Genomic DNA, 21156 nt, shown 5'->3' with positions numbered 1-21156 from the left:
TTGTTTTGCAATCTTAAAACAACTGTTTGGTTATTTTACAAATAAAAAACAATTGTTAAAGTATCAGAAAAATCTTCCAGCCCATGTTTCCAAAACCGCTAGCTACTGCAACCACATGGCTTTTAACCAAAACTGTCTCTTAACCAGGACCTTGCATGGCAGACCAGGGTGATATGTGGACATGAGAGTAAACCCCTCAAAATGAAGAGGGGAGGGCACCACAGCCAGCCACACTTCTCCCCTACAGGAACACCGAACAAGTCACAGGGACAGCCAGCCAGGTGATGATTGGTAATACATCCAAAAATGAATAGGGATACCCTTCCATCAGTTTCACTTACAATTTTTCCATTATGCTCATATATGGGTAATAAATGCTACTATGACAATGCTGGTTGCTAAAAACATCGAGCCCCTCAGATGCAAGGTACTTGGTAGCAACAGGTCTCTGGTCCACAAGTTCAAGTTACAACAAACTGCTTCCACCTTTAACCTTTAACCAAGGTTTCAACTGAGAAGGACCCCAGTTCCTGGCAACACAGTACACCACAAGGTACAAGAGAAACAGGCAACACAAGGTGGTTCTCATGGGCCTCTGGGAAAAAGAGAAAAGCAAGTAAAACTGTCCTTCTCAGCTCCAGTTCAGAAAGGTCACCAGACACTGGCATGACCATCTAGCCCCCAGAGAACTACCGACTAAAAAAAATAATGCACAACCTAAAAGTTAAGAATTATGTTTTATTCAGCGACCTTACTGAGAACTATAGCCTGGGAGACAGCCTCTCAGATGGCTCTGAGGAACTGCTCCAAAGAGGTAAGGGGGAAGCCAGAATATATGGGAGTTTTTGCTTAAAACAAAACAAACAAACAAACAAAAAACCATGCAGTTGAACATCAAAAGATTACTGCTAATCACAAAAGACATCTCAAGTTAATGACTTCAGTGCTTTTCAACTTATGGGAAGATAGAAGAGTCTGGGATTATTGAAATCACTCCTTTGATATGCATCTTAACTCTCTAGGGCCAGTGTCCTGTTTTTCTCCATCCTGAATCCCCTCAGGGTGCACCGACAGCACAGCTGCAGTGGCTGATGGCTTTATGGCCACGATATCCTTTGCTTACTAAAATGGCAGGCAATATTTTTTTTCCCACAGTACCCACCCCAGTGTGGCTCCCAACCAGGTACACCTTTTCCCAAGTGCTTGAGCCTCTAAATTTGAGCCTCTAAATTCTCTGCTTCCTCTCCACACCCCCATCCCAAGCCAAAACTCCCCTCCCCAATCATTTCAGTCAGGAAATGGACAATCTAAGGTGTGAAAGACACAAAGGCTTCTTTCATCCCAGAGGTTGAAATAATACTTCAAGACCATGTATGGAATATGAAAGTATCTCCCAAGTCTTCACTCACCCAAAAGATACTACAATAATTGATTTAAAGACAAGAATAGCTCTAAAAGTGCATTAAACATATATTATCAATTAATGAAATCAGTATCAAGCTTTATATTAGGCTCAAAATTATGCCATTTCAACTCAAACTGTTTTACTGTATTTATATAAAATTTTTAAAATTATAAGCTACTCAGCACAAATATTCCTAACTGCGCTTTCACATGAGAAACTAGAACTGGGTTATTCTTCAGCAACAGGATGCTGCTAGGGAGGAGGAACTGTTTACAAAATGACCAAGAGGAAATGTCACTCCCCTTGTAGTTTCAAACCCCATAAAGAACCACTATGCATCAAAGCTGGGCTGAAATCTCATTTTAATTCCAACTGTCGTCCTAGCCAAGGGAAGGAAGCGTATTGTTAAGTTCAAAAGACCCAAACAAAACATCAAAAAGCTGCCTGTGAACACCAAACAAAAGATACTTTATATAATTAATTTTTAAATGCAAAAAACTGCAATTCACTGCAGTTATGACTCTGCCTACATGCACTGTGTTTCATCACAGGTATTTCTAAATGATGCAGTCTAAACCAAACACCCATCTTTCCTAGCTAACATAAGGACGAGGAGAAGGGAAACCAATATTTTGGTGACTGTCTACCTACCTATCAAACTTTGATATAAAGAGAATCTGAGATTGCTAAATGTCTCTTAGTATCCATTCTCCCTTTCTTCCTTAATAATAGAACCCCCACATTTTTTTAAACAGACCCAAAGTAAGCACCCTAAACTCTAGATTCTTTTGCAACTAGGTGTGGCTGTGTGGCTTTGTTCCAGCCCAGAACTCTCAAAGCGTTGGGACTCCCAACACCCTTTAAGGTAGTTCATGAGGCCAAAACTATTTTATAATAATACTAAGATGGTATTCGTCTTTTTAATGCTCATTCTCTCATGAGTATTCAGGGGAGTTTTTCAGAGGCTACATGACACATGATGCCACAACAGACTGAATGCAGAAGCTGATCTGAGAGGCCAGGTACTTTCCATTAAGCTGGACATTAAAAGAGTTTAAGAATGTATAGCAGTGGTGGTCTTCTCACTAATAGGTGGAAAATAGTTATTTTCCCCCCAAAAAGTAATTTGAGCTAACCTGTAAGAGTTTATTATTTTAAAATGAAGCAGTATTTTTAAAATTTCTGACTTCTAATTTCTAACACGGAAAATATTTTATTAGTTTCCTATGGCTGCTAAAACAAATGACTACAAATGTGGCAGCTTAAAAATGACACAAATTATCTTAGAGTTCTGGAGGTTGGAAGCCCAAAAGCAGGTTCACAGGGCTAGGATGCAGGTGTCGGCACAGATGAGTTCCTCACGGGCCTCGGGGAGAACCTGTCCCTCACCTTTCCTGGCTTCTGGAGGCCACCTGCCCTCCTCGGCTCATGGTCCCCACTTCCAGCAATAGCATCACTTCAACCTCTGCTTCTGTCCCCATGATTCCTTCTCTGACTGACACTCCTGCCTCCCTCTTAGAAGGACTCTTTTCATTATACTGAGCCCACCTGGATAATCCAGGATAATCTCCCCACCTCTAGAGCCTTAACATAATCAAATCTCTTTTGCCACATAAAGTAACACATTCATCAGTTCTGGGGATTAGGTGTGGACCTCTCTGGGGGCTATTTCTCTGCCTGCCACAAAATTCTAGATATAACTCATATAAGCAAAGCTCTTTGGGGTCCTCAATAATTTTTAAGAGTATAAAGGGTCCTTAAACCAGAACATTTGAGAATCACTGCTCCAGCACATGAAAAGACTGAGGTAGTTACTAGGTAGGAAAATCAAAACTCAGAAAAGCTAAGTGATTAACCAAAGTCATGCAGACTGTGAGTAGACATCCAACTTGAAGCCTGGTTGCTGACCATCAATGGACCTAGTATGGCTCCCTCCATGATGTGCAGCCAACCCCAAACACCCTGACTGAGGCAAAGGTGAACGAAAATTATTCTGTGGGCATTTTTGCAGGCACCAGATAAAGGGCACGACCATAATTCAGACGTGAATTTGGTGAGCAGAAGGGAGGACAAGTTGGAGAAGAAGGTGTTTAAAATAAATCCAATTTTCCAAACCTTATTTAGAAATGTACAAATTCATTACATCATGAGAGAAAGGAGAAGAATGCTACAAATGGCCAAGGATTCCAGTGCCAAGCACAGAGAGGTGAGTAACCCATTCTTGGTCAAAAGGAGTACAATTAGGACCAAAGCCCACGAGACCCAGGGAGCACGTGAAGCAAAGCACTGCTCCGGTGACCAAACTCAGATTTATGGCCACTCATCTTGACAATGACCATCAAGCCCCAGTTTTAACACCCTAACTGAAAAGGACATCTGAAAGACCATGTTCTTGGGCTGTCTCTCTGCATCATTTTTATACAACCAGAACCATAATTTTGCAACAGGAAAAAAACTGCACTCAGATGAACTGTGTAAAAATCGTGCTAATGATCCAAATTGCAACCTTCAAAGGGATACATATTTACAGTAAAAGAGGGGACCTGGGAGGCTCAAAGGGCCTGTTCCTGCTCTACCAAATGAACTGCCCAGTTCAGGCCCAGAGACCTGGGTGCAGGGGTAATCCGGTTCCTTTCCCCACAGCTGGGCAGTGTGCACTTGTGAATGATGGCTCCCGGCCCTAAGGCTGGGCAAGTTCTCCTTGAGATGCCCTGGCCATTTCTGGGAAGCGTCTCCAGTTCCACTTCGTCTGTTTCCCAGCTCTCTAAGCGAAGCTTCTGTAGTGTTCAGCTAACTAAACCAAAACCAGCAGCAGTCCCTGAACTGAAAGCCAACGATAACCCAGGAATATGAGGATACAGAGGAAGTAACTACTCATTAGAATATGTTGTCCAAGGGAGGAAAAGCCACAGAATTATTCGGTATTTATATTTTCCACGTGAAAGTATGGGTCCAACAAGAGGCAGTCCCTCAGAGAGTCCCTAGTCATAGAGCTCAGCATTCCCGGGAATGTTTTTACTGCCTGCCTTTTCTACGATTACACTAGTATTTCAAAAATCCTACCTGTAACCTACAAAGCATAAAGATTTTGCAGATTAGAAACATGCCTTACATACCACTTCAATCACTAACTCCTTAGCCACTCTAGTCAGATCTGCATGGCCTCTGAAAATGTATGGTTGCTACAGGTGATGGTTCTGCTACAGAATGAATAGAAAACTATTAAATCAGCATCCTCAGTTGACATCCATTTTGAAATAAAAGTTTTTTTCATGTGCCAAAGCACATGGAAACTTAACATTTTATATTAAATGTTAAACTTCAAGCTGCTTTCTCTGCCCATTAAAGGGATGTAGAATGTAAGGCCAGGGAGTTTACAGAGATAATGCCTCTAATTCACAACAGTAATATCTATTTTCTTACTCTACATGAGGAAGAAAGGCATCTCCAGGCAGAGATCCACATCTCTAGGGATCTGGATAGAAAGAAAAATGACAATTGAACAGAAAATAGATTGTGAGATATAATAAATGGGAGTTGATAAGGACTCTGTTCTTATGAGTTATTCCAAAAGTAGTAATTCCAGCTTCCAAGGAAGTAAATATTCAGTGGATCTGGGGGGAGGGTTAGCTCAGTGGGAGAGTGCATGCTTAGCATGCACAAGGTCCTCTGTTCAACTCCCGTACACCATACACAAAAATAAACTCAAAATGGATCAAAGACTTAAACATAAGACAAGATACCATAAACCTCCTAGAAGAAAACATAGGCAAAACATTATCTCACATACGTCTGAAATGTTCTAGGGCAGTCTACCCAAGCAATAGAAATAAAAGCAAGAATAAACAAATGGGACCTAATGAAAATTACAAGCTTCTACACAGCAAAGGAAACCATAAATAAAACAAAAAGACAACCTACGGAATGGGAGAAAATTTTTGCCAAAGATGAAACTGACAAAGGCTTGATCTCCAGAATATGTAAGCAGCTCATACGACTTAATAAGGAAAAAACAAACAACTCAGTCCAAAAATGGGCAGAAGACCTAAACAAGCAATTCTCCAAGAAAGACATACAAATGATCAATAGGCACATGAAAAAATGCTCAGTATCACTACTTATCAGAGAAATGCAAATCAAAACTACAATGAGGTATCAACTCACACTAGCCAGAATGGCCATCATTCAAAAGGCCACAAATGACAAATGCTGGAGAGGCTGTGGAGAAAAGGGAACACTCCTACACTGTTGATGGGAATGCAGTTTGGTGCAGCCACTGTGGAAAACAGTATGGAGATTTCTCAAAAGACTAGGAATAGATTTACCATATGACCCAGGAATCCCACTCCTGGGCATATATTCAGAAGGAAGCCTACTTCAAAAAGACACCTGCACCCCAATATTCATAGCAGCACTATTTACAATAGCCAAGACATGGAAACAGCCTAAATGTCCATTGACAGATGACTAGATAAAGATGTATTATATTTATACAATGGAATACTATTCAGCCATAAAAACGACAACATAATGCCATTTGCAGCAACATGGATGTCCGTGGAGAATGTCATTCTAAATCATATAAAGTTTAAAGGATTTAAAAAAATTGATAAAGGGCACATACAGAAAGTTGATTTTAAAATATCGCTTGAGGTAGAGGTGGGTATAGTTCAGTGGTAGAGTGTATACTTAGCATGTACAAGGTCCTGGGTTCAAGTACCTCCACTAAAAAAAGCTTTTTTTAATAAAAAAATAAAATATCATTTGGGCACTACTAATTTGGGAATTACAGTGGACTAGATATTTGCAGAGCCCTTCCTCTATACTATAATTAGATTCTAGATAAATTATTGTTAACAATACTTTTTAATGCGTTGGTTAACTCCAGGTAGAGAAACAAATCCCGGGGGGGCATGGCAGGAACAGGTCACTGAAACCTGAGCAGAGAAGACAGTAGCAGCTGCCCTGGAGGAAACTACAAATATCAGCAATGAAAAGGGGCATCTAAACCTTGAGCTTTCAGCCAGGTGGGAAAAGCCCAACCTGAAACTAGGATTTCCAAAGGAAACAAAAGTGGTCCTGGATCTGTAGCATCCTCCTCGCTCCTGGGACAAACAAACACAAATTTCAAGAAGACCTCCAGATTCCAAGATATAATTATCAAATATTAGCACACAATTAGAACTCACCATGCACACTAGGAAACAAGCCACAGACATAGATTTAGACCAGCAAATGTTTCAGATACTGGCATTATCAAACACAGAATATGAACTAGCTGTGTTTGGTGATGTTTAAAGATATGAAAGATGGAGGAAAAAGAAAATGTGCAAGCAAAAAGAGATCACCAAAAAAAATTAACATATATTTCGAATAGAAAAAGAACTTTCAGAAATGAAGGGATATAATCATTGAAATTAAAAACTCAATGGATGGGTTAAATAAAAGATTCAATACAGCTGAAGAGAGATTTACTGAACTGGAAGCTAAACCTTAAGAATCCATGCAGCAGAGAAAGACAAGGAAGAAAATAACAAATACAAATTAAAAGACATGAAGAAAAAAGAGAAGTTCTAACATCTATTTAATCAAAATCAGAAGGATACAATAAAGAAAACGAAGGAGACAATATTCAAAGCATTAATAGCTGAGAAACTTTCAGAGCTGATGAACAATATGAAGCCACAAATACATGAAACACAACAAATATTAACAGGGTAAAAAAAAAAAGAAAGCTGCACAAAAGACACTGCAGTGAAACTGCAGAACCCCAATGAAAAATGAACAATCTCAAAATAAGCCAGATCACCTACTAAAAATGGCAAACAAAAGACTAACAATAAATTTCCTAAGAGCAAAAAGGAAAGCCGTAAGACAATAGAACAATACATACGTTCACAATGCTGGGAGGAAAAATTACTATCAACTAACAACTACAAGAGTGAAATAAAGACATTTTCACAAAAACCAAAATTGAGAGCTGTTACCACCAAAAGATTCTAAGGAAAGAATATTCCAAAAAAGGGAAATCTCATCAGAGGAAAGGTTCAGGATGGAAGAAGAAAACAGAGGCAAGATATGGCAAACATACAGAAAAGCTGACCAAATACTATCACTAAACAATAACAATTGTCTAATTTGTGTGAGGAAACAGAACTGATTGAAAAGAACACTTAAGTACAGAAGGAGACAGTCTTCTTTGGTGTCCTATGAGTTTTGTATTATTCTGGAAGGGGATTAGAATACCTTAACTACTGACTGATTTTAAAATTATTAAGTGTGCACAATATACTTTCAGGATAATCATTAGAAGAATAGAAATAAAATGCATAATTTCTGAAACATCAGAGAAAAAATGAGAATAAAAATCAATAAAAACTTCAATCAAAAAGAATGAAACTGCAACACAGTTAAAAGAGATATTAAACTATATTTCAAAACTAAAACCAAAAAATCAGAAATAAACAAAACTGTACTAAGTTGTAGAAGAAAAGACTGAAAATTTTCTCTACATTAAAGTCACAAACTCTGTTCTCCAAGGGACACACGCACACACACAAAAAGATGAAGATGCTCCATCTTACTATTAATTGGGAAAATGCAAATTGAGACCACTATGATATACTATTTTATACCCACTAGAATGGCAATTAAATACCAAATATTGGAAGGAAGTGGAACAAAATATAAACTATGATAGATTTTCAGAATAGAATTTTGTTTAGCAATAAAAATTAATTTACTACCATAACATGCAACAAGTGACTCTTAACAACGCAACTAAATGAAAAAATGCAAGTTGCTGACTATTACACTCAATATATCATTCTTATTAAGCTTAAAAACAAAGAAAACTAGGCAATATATTATTTGGATACATACGTGGACATGGTAATTATCTGCCAGAATGGAAATCAACTACCACATCAAGAACACTGTTTAGTTCAGCTGTGAACTGTCTCAATGGCAGAAGCAGCTTCCTGGCTTATGTTTGTTCTAGGGTAAGCTCTTAATCTCATCTGAGACTGATTCTCTGAGAAGCACTGGCCTAGACAATTCAACTCCAGAGAAGGGGACAGATCTGGTAACTGTAATCTTCCCTGATAAAGAGCCTCAATCAAAAACAATTCCAGAGGACAGGGAATGACTCTCCCAGACCTCCCTGGAGCCCTCCTCCCTGGTTTATGTGACTTTGGACCTGGCAGCGCCCGTTTTTGTCATTTCTGGTGACTCAGGCAGACACTGTTTCCTGTGCCCCTCATTTTGCGCATTTCCACCATGCTGGCCTAAGCTGCCTTCCTCCTCTGACGAGGAAGCCAGCCTCTTCAACCCTTCTCCTTCCTTCCCCAAGCCATACTGGCCTTTCCTTGGCTGATTTTGACCTGGGGCATGCTGATGATCTGAAAGATCCTTCCATCCATCAGAGCCTCACACACGATCTCAGAACAAAGCAGGAGCGATTCTTAGGAACCTCAGATTCACGAGATGTGTGAGAATGGATAAACACTGAGCTTGACTTACGTGTTGTCTTTTATACACTCTCTTCTGTCGCCTGCTTTACTGTTCCTGAAATTCAGAAAATCCACAACTCATTCAGCCACTGAAGCTTTGCCTGGAATAATAAAGGCAGGAAATTAGAAGGGAGGCAACCAGAAGAAACCAAAGGATCCAACAGAAAAGAAACACTCTTGTATAATCAATTTTGACATTTAAGAGGGGGCACTCAAATTAAGGAAAATCTCTACTTTGGTCTACACCAATTTTCATCTTTAACCAAAACTATAAACAGTAATTTAATGTTTATAGAATAAATCATATTATTTACAAAGAGCTTTCACATGCATTTTCTAATTTGAGCTGTAAGATATTGAGACTAGGCAAGTATTATTTTAAAATGCAGCAGCCCACTTTCCCATAGGTTGGGGAACTTTCCAATGACTGTTCAGCCAGCAAAGATCAGAGGAGGAATTAGAACCACCTCCATGACTCCTCATTCCAAACTCTTCCATGGCACCAAATGATATGATGGTTTCAATTTGAAAAGCAGTATTATTATGTCCCCTTCACTAGGTATACTTTCTTAGCCAACAGATACAGAAGTGGCTTTGCTGGCTGAGTGACACAGCTACTGCCATAGGATTAAATGTTTATTTACCAGAGACAAACCAAAGGGTAGAAAATCCACACCAAGACAGTTAAGAAACACATGCATCTTTTTTCACACACCCTCCTTTTCTCTTTAAGTCATAATTACTGTACCTTTCTTTGTCTCTCTCTCTCTTTTTTAGAAATAATTTAAAGTTTACAGAAAAGTTGCAGAATAATAATAGTACAAAGAATGCCATGTACTTTTTACACATATTCACCTACTATTAACATTTAACCCACTGTATACCTAATCATTCACTCTTTCTCTCCAGACACACATTCACTCACCGTTTTTTGTTTTTTGGTTTTTTTCTTTCAGAGCCATGTGGAGATAAGTTCCATACATCATGGCTCTAAATACTTCAGAATTTATTTCTTAAGAATAGGGATGTTCTTACATAACAATAATGTTATCGATCTTAATAAATTTAATACTGATACAATACTTTAATTGACTACCATATTCAATTAACCCAATAATGTGCTTTACAGCATTTCATTTTCCTCCAGTTTAGGATCTAGTTCAGGGTAAGGTATTGCATTTAGCTGCCATTAATCTGAAACACATAGCTCTCCTTTTATGACACTGACACTTTAGAAGAATATAGCCCCCCCCCCTTTTTTTAAATTAATAAAACAATTCCATTTTGACTTGACTGACATTTCCTCATGATTCAATTAAGGTTACGCAGTATCAGCCAGAAAACTACAGAGGTGACGTTTTCTCCTGGCGTCAGAGCTGAAGGCATAGGAAGTCTGTGTGTCTCTCCCCCGGCGATATAAATTTTGATCACCCCAGTCCAATTCCTCCAAAGAAAATTTTTTTTTCCTTTGCAATGAATAAGTAATCTGTGGGGAGACACTGTAAGGCCATGCAAATATCTCGTCCCTCATCAAAAGTCTTGTCCCCGTAGATGAGCATCCTTTGGTGATCCTTGCCTGATCTGAACTTTGCTATGATGGCTGCAACATGTGAACTGTTCCAACTCCAGCATTCTCTCCACGTTACCATTTGTGACTCAGCAGTTTACACTATCTGTTCATCTACTTATCAATTTATGATCAGTAAGGATATGTGATGTCCTACTTTTTCAACAGTTTATCACTTATCACTGTACCTAATTATTTTGGTGCTCAGACTGTCTCAGATTTAGCCAGTGGGCAACCGTTTAAGCTGGCTCCTTTACCTTTGTTGTGGCATGACCTCATCATTTTTTTTTAAATTTTATTTTCTTACTTTTAGACCTTAAAAAAAGTTCTGGGTTCATCTTGTATTACTCTGTCTCTGCCCAAGATGCAGGTATTTCTCCAAAAGCTCTAGTTCCTTTCAGTGGTGGATGGTGTTAGAGACTGAGATTTAGCATAACGTGGTTTTAAAGGCATTGCCTATTTCTACTGATTACTTTCCATTTTAAGTGAGTCACATTTTCCTGCTTCTTTGCATGCTTTTCTATTATCAGGTAGACACCTGGAAGGTGTTCAGTTTGGTTCTAATGGCAGCTACACAACTGGCAGATCCTCTCGATTCTGCCAGGCTTGGTTTTCAAGAGACTAGGTCTATATCAGTTATGTCCTTAGTCCTGGTGTATAGCCCTTGATCCTAAAGTGTGGTCTTCCTGGTGTCTCAGGAATGGCGAAGGTGCTCTGTGAGGTTTCTCCACACCCCGGCCAGGCCAGAACTCTCCGTTTCTCTCTGCCCTGCATGACCCTTGCTATGGCCATTCTCTTCCCAGCCGGGGAGCAGCTGCTCTCTGCTGGGTCTCACCCTGCATGTACACACATCCCAGCTTCTGGGTTCCCCTCCTGTAGTTCCTTCCTCTTGGGTCCCAGCCACACACATTCCAGCCCATTCAGCAGCAGCCCTGAACTTGCGAGACCACCACGCTCTGAGAGGCTCCCTCTCCTGGTACCACAGCAGGGAACGGGCTCCAGCAGAAAACCAGGACAAATGCAGGTCTTGCCTCATGTGACCCTCTTCTCTCAAGGATCAAAATCCTGGCTACCTGCTGTCCAGTGATTGACAGCCAACTGCCTCATGTGCTGTCCAGTCTTCTAGTTTCTCAGAGGAGGGCAAGTCCAGCACTAGCTTCCTATTTCTCTTTATGCCTTCAATGTTAAGTGATGTTTGAGCAACACAGGGCTGCTCTCTTGGGAAGAGTTAAGAATCAAACACTTGGAGCATATAACAAATGCTCTTTATTTCAACATTTCAAAGAAACTCTCTTTCTAAAAATTTCTTAGAAATGTATGTGTTTACCTTTATTACAGCACTATGGCAAGAGAAACGCTCTCTAGCAGTCAGGCAGTTCTAAACAGAATGACAGAAAAAAAATGTCTCTATTCCTTCCAGAAAGCTGATACTTCAGATAGCCAGCTGGCTATCACTCTGACATATATTTCCCTGTATTTCCATAACTCTTCCTCCAAATGGCATAATAAAACACTACATAGTCTAGCCAAAGCAACAAAAGTTAAGTGCTATTCTTTATTTTTCTTGTTTATGTGTATGTACTTAGGGGTGGGGAGAAGGCTCCTTTTCCTGTAAATCAGTTTCTGATGCACTTCCATTTCCACTCCTAACCACTGGTGAGAAAATAATCGGAAAAAGTAGTCAAAAAGAAAACTTGCAACCCCAGATACAGTTAATCTAAAGGAAACTGGCAAACAAGCACAGTCTTTTCATCACAGAGGAAATGTAAGAAAAGAAGAGTTTGCCATCACAGAAGACTAGGTCTTTCCCTGTACAAGCAGACAGACTTGCGCCCATGGTGCGCACACACGCACACTTAGCTTTCCCACAGTGAGCCAGGCAGAAATGTGGGACACCTTCTTTCTACTTCTTGAGCAGATTTTCTCCGTATTAGATATGCACATTGCAGCCCATCTAATTCATTTTCTCTACAGGAATCAATGCATCGAAGTTATACCTTTCTTCAGTTTTATTTCAGGTCCCCTAGAACTTAAAGGCGAGCATCCTCTGTAAGGATGATGTATCTCTGTCCTTCTGCCCACCTTACCATCCGGGCACTTACTTAGATCAGTCTTCTCAGGTCTCAGCATCTCCATGTGGACCCTGTTGAGCTGTGTTTCCTCAAGACAGCATGTGTCCAGCTCTCTAATCAAGTGGTTCAAATTCTTCAGTGGTTCCCCATTTCCCAGTAATACAGTCAGAGCCCCAGGACCTCACAGAACAAGACCTCTGTGACCTACTCCCTGCTCACCTTTCCACCTCACCTCCTAAGGCGTTACGCCCCATCCCTAGTGAAAACGGTGGCGCCATTTCCCCTTCATGAAACACCCCTCCCTCCCTTTCTTCTCTTGACTAAATCACTGAGGCTTGACAACCTCTGGGCAGTATTTCATGATCACCATTCAAAGCTGGGTTAATAATTCAATGTTAGTACTCTCACGACACCTGTGCTCACCTTTACAATGATAACAACACTCACTGAGCACTTACAGTGTGCTAAGCACTAGGGGTATTCAACATGCACTAGCTCGTTGTGTGCTCACACTAACTCCGCACAGGAGGTGCTGTTCTCAGTCTGCCCTGCAGATGAGCAAGCGGGCGGAGAGAGTCAGCAGCCTCCCCAGGGTTACACAGCCAGTGAGTGGTGGGGTCAAAGAGCTTACGGGCTTTCCATAAACAGCACTTAACATATGCAACTGAAAAACTGACCGTATAGCTGGTGCTTCCAGGGAAAGGCCCAGAACGGCAACAGATGATGACCCTATGACAACACTAAAAGGGTAAGAATAAGACGGGAAAAGCTCATCAGAATTCTTCATAAGAGGATGCCATAAAGATATTCATCAACTAACATCAACTGTGATACTGATAATAAAGAACAAAATATTTCATCAAGACAGAGGGCAATTTCTAAGAATCCAGGAATATACACATGGCTCAAGCAATAAGTGTTTAAAAGTAGTGGGGGAGATGCGGAAGAATGTTCTTACTCGGAACAACAAAAAAATGTGTATTGGGTCAAAGATTAAAAGGACTTCTCAAAGGGAAGAATCTGGAATATCTGTATAATTAAATCAATTCCATCCTCAGGAAGTTTGTGGATTGTGCAACCAATGGGATTGATGCTCTATTAGCAGCAATATATTAGCTCCCACACAAACTAAGTGAGGATTCGGGAATAGGCAAAGTCACTCTACAGGAATCGATGTGCTGCAATGTGCATGTCTAATATGGAGGAGACCTGCTGTGGTCCATGTGGGCCCTGAAGCTCACTGACTCAATATGCCCCTTTCTGGCCCCAGACTGTGGAGTTGGGGACCTAACAAAGGAGGCATGAACAGGACTCGTAGCCAGCTGCCTCACCAATGGCCCGGCGACGGTCTCGGGAAGAGTGAAGCAGAGAGGATGAGTGTTTCCAGCCGGCCCCTCGCCTCACCCAGGCTACCCTTCTTCACGTCGCAGACCCTGACTGTGAAGGAGGGAGGACGGGCAAACTCAGGCGCGGGAAACAGTGGCCAGGGTCACAGTGACCAGTGTTGGGCTCCACACTTCTGGGGAAAATTAGAGAAAAAAATGGAAGAGGATCAAAAGTAGATGAAACCCACAGGGATGAAAAGTATGAAATCCACGGGGAAAGCTCAACCTTGGGAAGAGAAAACAAGGAAGATGCACCATTTAACATCGTTTTAAGCACACCCTGCGAAGAGCAATGGACCGCAGTTTTCCTTTTCTACCCAAGGAAGCACCGACAAAATAGTTTTAACCTAAAGTATGAAAATTTTAGCTTCAGGATGAAGACTTTCCCCAAAGCAAGAATTTTTAACAAAGGAATATGCAGTCTGCATACCCATACATGACTGCTGTGCTAATCACCAATGTTCAGAGCTCTCACATTTGTACTCAAGTAGGGTAGGTGTTCATGATTCTGCCTCACGGAAGTTGCAATAATAACAGATAACACAACTGTTTATTGAGTGCTTTACTAGAAGCTAAAGGTCGGCGGAAGCTCAGCTCTGCTGGTGCTGTGGGCTTTCACATGGTCTCCCCTGATTCAAAGTCCAGTCTCTTAACCACAGGATAAGACGAATGCACGTGAAACTTACTAGTTGTAAAATGGGCTAATATCTGCCTCACGGGGCTCTTGGAAAGACTCAGTAAGTTAATCATAAAAATATTTAGCCTATGCCTACCACACAGTAAGCACTTAGTAAATGTCAGCTATTACTATTGACAAAGAATTTTAACCTTGCCTGGGTCAACTTTTATTCAGTCCCTGTTTCTATTAAAGTCAAGGGAGAGAGCTTATGTCAATGAGGCAAATACAACTTCAGGACAAAAAGAGTTGGGTGTGCATTCAACTTCAGCCCATCCATGCCCAGCCATCCCCTCTAGAGACTTTTACAAGCGCCCACCGTTGTAGAGCACCGGGGCAGGCTCCGTGCAGAACAGGAAGACAAAAATGCCACTGCCCAGAGGTATGCCCAAAGAACATCATCGTTACTAACCACAAACACTGCAGAATACTCACTACGTGCCAGGCACCATTCTAAGTACCCTAAGCACCATTTGCGTGTGTGTGTGTGTGTGTGTGTACTCTTAATCCTCACAACAACCCTTTAAAACTAAGTACTATTTATTATCCCTAATTTATGGATGAGAAACTGAGGCACAGAGATGAGAAGTAACTTGCTCTACCTTACACAGCTTGTAATTGACAGAGCTGGGATTCAAGTCGGGCTGTCCAATTTCAGAGTCATGGGCTCTTAACTGCTCAATATACTGCCTCCTCCAAGACTCGATCACTAAGAACCAGAGAGAGGACAGACAATAATAAAGGCCCAGCAGGAACATACAGTGCAGTGCTCACGAGCAAGTTGTGCTATCTTAACACCTATCTCAGAGCACGAGTCCTTTAACTACAGAATGATGTGTTTATGCACATAGTACCAAACCAGACTGAAAGCCATCCACAAAACACTGGTGTCTGCCACTCTGAAGGACCATCTTCTCAATGATTTAACACATGCCAAAGGGAGAGAGAAGCTCTCAGAACCTGGACTGAGAAGTCAGACACGCCTGGGTTTCAATCAGAGGTTCTCCAATGTGTCTTTGAACAAATTACTTGACCTTTCTCTGTACATCAGTGTCTTGACTCTAAGGATTAAATGAGATAATTTATGTAAAGAACTTAGTTCCAGTATCTGGCTCTAAGGACTATATAAGTAAAATCATAATAAAAATAATTAAGGAACTGCTAATTTGCTTCAAGACTCAGTCCTAAGCCATATGGAAAAACACCAACAAGTAGACAATACCAGCTTATAGACTAAGAAGAATGCAATCTACAGGATTTGAAATGCACTGCAGACTCCCGTTAGTAAGAACGAATGATTGTAACTCAAAAATAGTATAAATCTGAGCTTCTAAATGCTGGGGAATAAAGAAGTCTCCCATTTTAAGAGATAAGAACAGCTGTTGTGTACTGAGGGCCTATTCTGTTCTTAGTCCTGAAACAGGCACTTCATAGATGTTATGCAACTTTCGAAAGCACTCAGAGGTTCGTCAAATGATGGCAATTTTACAGATGAGGATTCTGAGCCTCTCGGGGGTTAAGTGATGTACCCAGAATAAGCAGCAGAAACCGTTGCTTAAAACTAGAAGACACATGAGTGAGGCAAACAGGAGTGCAATCTGGGGATCAGACACAATCACTCCACAAAGCATTTCCTTGGCACCAATCGGAATTTCACCGAGCAACATTCAGTGCAAACCTGTTCTCATCCCCAAGATGTGTTCTGTGCTTTAAAGAAGCCCAAATCACTGAAAGGTCATGATATGTCACTCATCAATGTGACATACTACTACAGATTTCATTCTATCATCTAGTATAGTCATAATGTCCCTTGGGAAGACTATCAGAGAGGATTGATTTATAAATTGCTATGGCTATCCAAAAACGGTAAGATTTCCACAAGAACAAACTGGGTTTTAGAGCTGGGACACTGTGGAAATGAAATTACATCGATGGCACAGCACAAAGTATGTGTTTGGGATACAGTAGATAAAGAAGGAAAAGGTCAATCAAAATACCCTTTTCTAGTTTTCTCTCCAGCAGAGAATCCTTATCACAAATACTCAAATCAATGACTCTCAAACTTTCTTACTTATGGTTTTCTGTGTCAACCTGCCCTCAAGAATAAAAGGTGGCAGCAAGGAAGTTCTCTGTGTAAATTCTAAGACTTGAGTCGTCCTCTAATACTTCCAGAATATAAACTCCATCCTTGACAGCAGAGTCCACATTTTGGTTACCACTGTATCCTCAGCACAATACACGGACGAGAATACTGTAGGCCTTTAATAAATACAGGTCACGTTGACAACCAGCACAGTACAAAAATGCAGGAGAGACAGGTGTGAAGGGTGCTCGAGGAGGTATCCCTTCCCATTCAAGCAGGCCTCAGAACCAAAAGGCTCCTTGCAACTAAATAATTTTAAGAAATGTGAGATTACAGGAAACCAGGTTTTCTGAATTTTTTTTGTTTTTGGAACAGAGATTACACTTTGGGGGCAAAAAAGTGCCTCCCAGACCCTTTTGAATATTCGAAATATTTGCCAATATTTTGAAATACTTACTGGCCTAAAATATGCCTCCTAATCTGCTATTTCAGAAACATGAATCATATATGTGAAAACCTTACTGCCAGCATTGTGCTCGGTACAGCCGACACAAAGAAGAACAAGGCTGGGCCAACTCTGGTTTAATAGAGATGCAGACTGTAAACAAATAATTACAATAGCACACAATTAGAGCTTCCGGCAAAGGGAGTCAAGTGGGGGAGGGCGCAGAGGAGGGCAGGACTAAGCCTGCTGTGCACTTCAATCCCCCACGTGAAAAAGGATCTTTCTTTTCCCAGTGTCCTTTGCAATCTCCTTGTCCAATTCTCATTATTTCTTTAAAGCAAAAAAGCAGCACAGTCCATCTACATATTAAATGCTTTAGATAGTCACCATGCTCCTCAATCATCATCGCACCCCCATGAAAAACTGCAGATTGCTTTGATGTACACTAGTTAAATAAGAGGTTTCTAAATTAATGGTCAGTCACACTGTAATACTGACTGCTAAAATACAAATATAACTTGAGTGATTAAATGGGCTATATCAGAATTTTCTGGCCCTAATGTTTCCTCCAAAATCCCTGGCCTTCTTTTAGCCAATTAAAGCTGTATGTAATTTTCTGTCCAAAAATCTCAAAACTACAAGCTAAATGAATGGTTTATCTAAAATCATCACACTATCATTAGCAGTTCATTTTATTAAATTATTTACATGCTACCCATCTGCAAGAAAGATTTGAGGCAACATTCAACAACATACACATAGGCACTTGGAGGTCACAGACATAAAGGCATGAAATTAAAAAAGTTGATTTTCCAACCAGGAGATAATACTGTTGGTGTATTTCAACAGTAAAATTTCCAAATTTCCATTAGCCAGAGAAAAAAGGGAAACAGAGCAGGCCATACAATTCTGATCAAAAGAAGACTAGGAAAGGGCCTTTCCCCCTAGGTACAGAGAAACAATCATCTTTTTTTTAACAACGGGTTATACCATATATGCAGAAGCATGTGCTTTCTTATTTTTTTTACTGTGAATATAATATTAAAGTGTATCTCGGAGAAAGTACTCAGAGAGGCACTGACAATACAGAAATAAACATCCTTTCCTTCTATCAAGTTTTAAAGTACTAAATAAGATGACCTATTGGGCAGGAAGATGTCACAAAGAAGTTGGTCCTCAAAGCAAGACCTTCCAGGAAAAATTATTTGGATGCACTTTATACAAAATCCCAGAAGTAACTGAAATAAAAGGTTTTCAGAAATGTCAACAGTTATTTCACTGCTCAGATACCCATCATCTCATTTGGCTGCAGCAGGCACTGTTTACATGTCAGTGCCATCACCTGTAGATTGATGTGTCACTTACCAGTGAAGATGCCATTATCACCCATTGACCAGAAGGGGAGGAGCCACCCGAAAGAATGCTTGGGGCTTTATTTCATATTTTAAAAGGAACATACACAGGCTACCCGTTTGTATCTTAGTCTTCCTCAAATTTTACTTTTCTTGATAGCAACAAGCTATTCTATTTATTTGAGGAAAGTGCTGTAATTTGTGTTTCAGTTTGTCATGGTAAATTCCCTTATCCTTGTATTCCAAGTGGATCCTATTCACTAACAAGACATTCAAAAGCATATGGCAATAAACAGCACTTTGGCTGTCCTGAGGGATTTAGTAAGGGGTGTGCAATGAAATGGTGCTGCTTGGTAAACAAACGCCCCCAGGTTGGTGCTCTACAGGTCTGTTAGCATGATTAATCCCGAACCAGGAGCAAGAGCCACCACACCAGCGCACGACAAAAGTCTTCTCAAATCCCTGCAATGTGACTGAAACTAGGTGCATGCACAGAAAAGGAACAGGCAAAATATACCAGTAAGTTGACAAAATGTTTTCTTGTCTTTCTTATTTGCCTTTGAAACCACAGCAACTAGAACGGTTTCCAGCTCATGGTAGGCATGCAAACATTGCGGAATGAGTCATTTTCACCATTAAAAACAACAAATATCATTTTTCACAAGGGTCTAGTCTTTTTTATTTGTGCCCTGGCTACTCATACGAAATAGGTCAAACATTTGTTAAGAAGAGGTGCCTGTCTGAAGCACCGCAGTGGAAACATCACTCATGGGGAGGGAGAGGTTTTGTCCCATCTGTTGGTAAAAAGATCACGTGGCAGGAATGCTCCTTTCCATCCCTTTACCAATATGAGTGTGACCGAAGAGGTAGCCTCTTGGGAATTTGTATGAGTGTTCTTGTGATCTTTTACCTATACTCTGATGTTCAGCAAAAACATCCAAGCCCTGGATTACATGGATAACTAGATGGATGAACTCGAAAGATCTTTTTCCCTCCTGAGGCCTTGAGTTCTGCATCTGCAGATTCGTTCCAGCTACAGAATTAAATGAGTCAATGCTTTAAGTGTATTCTCATCAGACAGAAAATTGAAAGAAAGAATAGAAAATACAAAGGTTACTGATCAGTATCATTTATCTTATTCACCCACATTTGTGACTGGAACCAAACCAGTGTAGAATTATCAAAGAAATAAATGAAGAGGCATCTAAACGTTCAGCTTCTTATCTAAAATTGCCTTGTGGATAATGTGTTCCACTCTGTTTTACTGGGATCTTAGAGGGGGGAAAAGTTTTAATTAAAAGGTTTACTTTTCAAGAATATTTTTCTTTTAATCCCATCCCCAAGTGAATCTCATTTGATGGAAACAGGACAAACTCTTTGCTCCTGCTGAACTCAGAAATGTTTAACTTTTTTTAATTTAGATCTTTAATATTTTCCAAAAGAGTTTTATAATTTTCTCCATAAAGTGCTTACATATTTTTGATAGATTTATTCATTTCAATTTATATTTTTGGCATCTTTTAAAAAAAATTTTATTGAAGTGTAGTTGATTTACAATGTTAGTTTCTAAAGATACATATATATATGTATGTATATGTATAACTGAATCACTTTGTTGTACACCAGAAATGGTTAACTTTTCAATCCCCTGGGTAAAACCCATTCTTGGCCCACTTCCTTTTTACCTGGGCCACATGAGTACTCGACTGACCTTTGAAGCATGAAGGTGGGGCTGCAGTGGGGAAGGAAGGGAGCCTGAGGTTCCATGATGAGCCTCAGAGGAGGCTGGACCTCAGTCAGCCTCTCGGGGATCTGGTTTTGTTTGAGTTGCATTATTGCTCATATCAAAAAAAGACACGCTGTCCAGAGTAATCATTACACGCACTTCCCTGGATTTGCCAAGTGTATCGCTGACTGGCCACATGTGTACGAGATGAGCATTCTCCTACTGAGGAGTCTACGGACTGAAAATATCTTTTTTCTATATTATCTTCCTACATTCCTAGCCTGCCAAGTTTGGGGCCCCACAGTGGAGTTAAAGAAATTAAAGGTCTTAACTCACAGGTACCTCCCCAGACTTAAAAAGAGTCACCTCTGTGTCTCAGCTGGAACAGAATCACAGCAGCCAGAGGTGGCGGCACTGGTCCTGCAGGCATCAGCTCCCAGCTTGACCCCAGCTTCCCTGACTTTTCCGCAGGCCCAGGCACACTGATAACGCAGTATCTCCAGGTCCACAGGGAAGCAGCAGGAACCATCCCTGGCTCACAAGCCCTTCTTGCCTCCCAAACTCCCCGCTCCAGTGTGGGAGAGCAGAGAGCTGCCAGGTGCGGGGCAGGGGACCCTTCATCCACAGGGTAAGATAGCAGCCCGCCGACCCTGCTCTTTCCAAGGGAAAATGGGCTGGAAATACTGCAGGCCCATTGTTTCATGAATAAAACTTTTGGGGGAGGAAGGTTCCATAGACTAACATATATTCACTTGAGGGAAATTTCAAGAGAGAGGACAATAATGAATATGCTTTTCTTGCCAACCTTTGTCGTTTGAGATTTTAAGAAAAACAAAATCCTAAATTATACCAGTCTTTATACGCTGTGTAACACCAACCGAGGGAGACACCTCTTACTATTATGTGAACTCAGGTCTCACTTCACAGTGTTCCC

At 40.6% G+C, this 21156-nt stretch overlaps 1 protein-coding gene across 10 annotated transcripts in view; it reads right to left on the bottom strand.

Annotated features, from left to right (window-relative positions):
- SGMS1 (sphingomyelin synthase 1) overlaps positions 1 to 21156 on the bottom strand; it is a 264800-nt gene that overhangs the window by 167644 nt on the left and 76000 nt on the right. For 9 of the 10 annotated variants that reach the window (XM_010971268.3, XM_074374011.1, XM_074374007.1 and 6 more), the window contains exon 3: positions 8927 to 9017. The gene's annotated coding sequence lies outside the window, so the exon portion shown is untranslated. Of the gene's footprint in view, positions 1 to 8926; positions 9018 to 13232; positions 13252 to 21156 lie in introns of those variants that run through there. The other variant, XM_074374009.1, reaches the window with a different exon arrangement.

The sequence above is a fragment of the Camelus bactrianus genome, chromosome 11, assembly GCF_048773025.1.
Source record: "Camelus bactrianus isolate YW-2024 breed Bactrian camel chromosome 11, ASM4877302v1, whole genome shotgun sequence".
Classification (NCBI taxonomy): Eukaryota; Metazoa; Chordata; class Mammalia; order Artiodactyla; family Camelidae; genus Camelus; species Camelus bactrianus.
The sequence above is the reverse complement of the archived record's forward strand: the minus strand, read 5'-3'. Positions and strand labels throughout refer to the sequence as shown.